General features: G+C 40.4%; 1 pseudogene; it reads left to right on the forward strand.

Annotated features, from left to right (window-relative positions):
• LOC103609233 overlaps positions 1-3,887 on the forward strand; it is a 30,128-nt pseudogene that overhangs the window by 7,337 nt on the left and 18,904 nt on the right.

A 3,887-nucleotide genomic window follows, 5' to 3' on the forward strand; every position in this document is an offset into this window, starting at 1 on the left:
TCATGACCAAATATCTATAAAATAAATAGTAATGTAGTTGTAAATATCATTTCTGTATTATTCTTGGCAGGCTTAAAAGAAAAGCAAAAAGGCCTTTTATGTTTTGGTAGAATATAGAAGGGAAGAGGATAAAAATATGAAACTGGATCACAATACATGATATAAAAATAATGGCTTTTAGGAAGTTTTAGGATGTCCTGTCATCCCAAAGTCATTGTAAAAGGACAGAGGGACGTGGCACTTGACATTAGGAGTAAATCTTCAAAATAATTTTTGTGAAAGTTGATGAATGCTAAAGTGATAATTGTGTTGCAGAGGTTAATCTCCAAAACCATATTCCAGTGAATCTGGGAATTTCTATGTAAGGATGGGAACAAAATGAAAGGAACTATAAATGTCATGTACTCCTTTTGCAGCTGAAATTATGTAGGGCACTGAGGTTAATTGCATCACATTTTCAGTCATTAGTGTGTTGTGCTTTGAGGACTTTTATTTTTTATAGGAATACTTCCTATGTTGAAGTTGCTGCATTTTTCAGTAACAAAATAATCATGAGGAAAAAATGGGAAAAATTTGGTAGGCCTTTGTTGTAAGTGATGTTTTCTGTGTTCCACAGGTAACGTATGCGAATGGAAGCAAAAATTTACATTACTGTTTTTCCTTTTTTTTTTCGTGTCCGGCAACGGATTGCAACCCTCAGTGTCGCGCCCGTACTGGACTGGGACCGGCAACGGGATCGCAACCCTTGGTGTTGCACCCGCTCCTCGCTCAGCCAGTGAGCGGGAACCGGTTTGTATGTGGGATCCGAACCCTCGGCGGGAGCGCCGCCACGCTCCCAAGCGGCGCACTGTAGCAGTGCGCCACCGGGCCGGCCCTACATTACTGTTTTTCCCTATACAGTACTATTCTATAATTTTTTTGTACCCATCAGTAAAGTTAAGCTGTGTATTACCTTTCATATGGATACCTTACAGAATTTAGCTAAGATTTCATGACTGACTTTATATAGATGCTGGAATTCTACAGAGATAAGGATGGAGCCTGGGAGGTGCTTGCTCAACAATTACGCCTATGACGAGAAGTTCCCTGCAAATCCAGATGCCCATATCTACTTATATAATGTTCTAAAGAGAGAGAAGGCACCAAGAGAAAAACTGCTAAGTGTGCTTAAGGTATAGAATTTTTATTTCAATGTTTAAACAGGGTTGGGGATCTAATTCAAAACATTCTTAGGTCATTGCTTTCCAACTTTCACATTATAGCACCTATAGAAAGTTACAGTATAGGTGTGGTACACTGAGGTAAACAAAGAAACTTGTTCTAGCTGGAGGCTCCAGGCAGATACCCTCCACAGCAGTCCTCCCCTAACCCCACCACCTCCCTCTGCCCAAGTGAGATTGAGGAGAGGGGATCGGAATTTCGGAAACCCGTTGCCACTCTGGTAGGAAGACTCTGCGTTTGTATTTTTGAAAATTTAATTTTCATATAGTAAGATACACTTATTTTAAGAGTACACTTGGGTGCATTTTAACAAATATGTATGTATACACACTACTGAGATGATCAAGATACAGAATATTTCTATCACCCCCCAAAAATCCCTTATTTCCTTTTGCAGCCAATGTATCCACACACTCCTGGCCCCCAGCGATCACTGATCTGATTTTTGTCACCATAGATTAATTCTTCCTCTTCTAGAATTTCATATAAATGGAATCTTTACAGTATGTACAGCTGACCCTTGAACAACATGGGTTTGAACTGTGCAAATCTACTTACACTCAGATTTTTTTCAATAAGTATACAGTTGGCCTTCCATATTAACGGGTTTTGCATCCGAGGATTCAACCAACCATTGATTGAAAATACAGTATTCATAGGATTTGGAACCATCAGATATGGAGGGCCAACTTCTTGTTTCCATGGGTTCTGCAGGGCCAACTGCAGAACTTGAGTATCTGCTGGATGTCTGTCTACTTTTTAGTTATTACAAATAATGGTGCTAAGAACATTCATGTACAAGTCTGTGTGTGCACGTGTATTTTCATTTTTCTTGAGTAGCTACCTAAGAGTGGAATTGCTGGTAAGGAAAGTATATATTTAAATTCTTAAGAAATTGTCCAGTTGTTTTCTGAAGTGACTGTACCACAGAAATTTCCACATTAGTGTATGAAAGTTCAGTTTCTCCACGTTCTCACCACATTTGGTATTGTAGGTCTTTTTAATTATAATGATTCTAGTGGATGCGAGGTAGTATCTCATTGTGGCTTTAATTTGCATTTTCCTAGTGATGTTGAGCATCTTGTCTATGTCTGTAGGCCATTCCTATATCCTCTTCTGTCAAGTATCTGTTCAAATATTTTGTCTAATTTTGGGGGAGGGTTATTTGTCTTATTGAGTTGGAAGCTTTTTATGTAATCTGGATACAAATTCTTTGTTAGGTATATTCATTGTGAATATTTTTGTCCCTGACTATGGCTTTCCTTTTTGTTTTCTTAACAGTGTCTTTTAAAGAGTAGAAATTTTTAATTTTGATGAAGCCAAATTTATGCATTGTTTTCTTTTATCATTAGTGCTTTTTGTCTAAGAAATCTTTGCCTACCCCAAGATAGTAGTGATAGTTTTACATTTAGGTTTTAACTAATTCTTTTGTGTGCAGAGTCAAGTAAGGGTCAAGGTTCATTTTTTTCCGTATGGTTGTTTGAGCACTATTAAAGACTAACCTTTCCCCATTGAGTTACATTGGTTACTGTTGAAAATCAATTGGCCATACATGGACTCTGTTGCGTTCTAGTGATGTGGACTAATATTTCCATCCTTATTACAAATACTGTAGCTTTATAGCAAGTCTTGGGATCATATCATGAAAGTCATGCAAATGTGTCCTTTTCCAAAATTGTTTTTGGCTTTTCTAGGTCCTTTGACTTTCCATATACATTTTATTTATTTATTTTTATTTTATTCAAGTCAATTAAGATTTTAATTACATTTAACAAGCAAACAACACGTTCTTTTTTGAATTTTGAAATTTTTTTAAGGCTATGCACATTTATTCAAATAAATACATAAACTGAATAACAGATGGATAACAAAATACTCTGTAGAAAGTAGGGCTTCAAATTTACACAAAAACTGGAGATGTAAAACTTATTAAAATTTACATATTTCATTTCATATTCTCTCCATTATTTGAGATAGCTCTCTGAAGTCTTCCAAAAGCACGCAAATATCCAATTAATTTCAACAGAGGAAGATGAATAAACTTTTCAAAGGCAACTTAATTTCTTTTTTTTTTTTTTGTCTTTTTTCGTGTCCGGCAACGGATCGCAACCCTCAGTGTCGCACCCGCACCGGACCGGGACCGGCACGGGATTGCAACCCTCGGTGTTGCTCCCGCACCTCGCTCAGCCAGTGAGCGGGAACCGGTCTGTATGTGGGATCCGAACCCTCGGCGGGAGCGCCGCCTGGCTCCCAAGCGGCGCACTGTAGCAGTGCGCCACCGGGCCGGCCCTTCCTTTTTATCTTTTTTACTGACCGGTAACGGGATCGCAACCCTCAGTGTCGCACCCGCACCGGACCGGGACCGGCACGGGATTGCAACCCTCGGTGTTGCTCCCGCACCTCGCTCAGCCAGTGAGCGGGAACCGGTCTGTATGTGGGATCCGAACCCTCGGCGGGAGCGCCGCCTGGCTCCCAAGCGGCGCACTGTAGCAGTGCGCCACCGGGCCGGCCCCTCAAAGGCAACTTAATTTCTTTTTTTTTTTTTTGTCTTTTTTCGTGATCGGTAACGGGATCGCAACCCTCGGTGTTGCGCCCGCACCGCGCTCAACCAGTGAGCGGACAAGTGTCCATATGGGATCCGAACCCTCGACGGGAGCGCCGCCGCG

The sequence above is a fragment of the Galeopterus variegatus genome, unplaced genomic scaffold, assembly GCF_000696425.1.
Source record: "Galeopterus variegatus unplaced genomic scaffold, G_variegatus-3.0.2 Scaffold9370, whole genome shotgun sequence".
In the NCBI taxonomy this organism is placed as follows: Eukaryota; Metazoa; Chordata; class Mammalia; order Dermoptera; family Cynocephalidae; genus Galeopterus; species Galeopterus variegatus.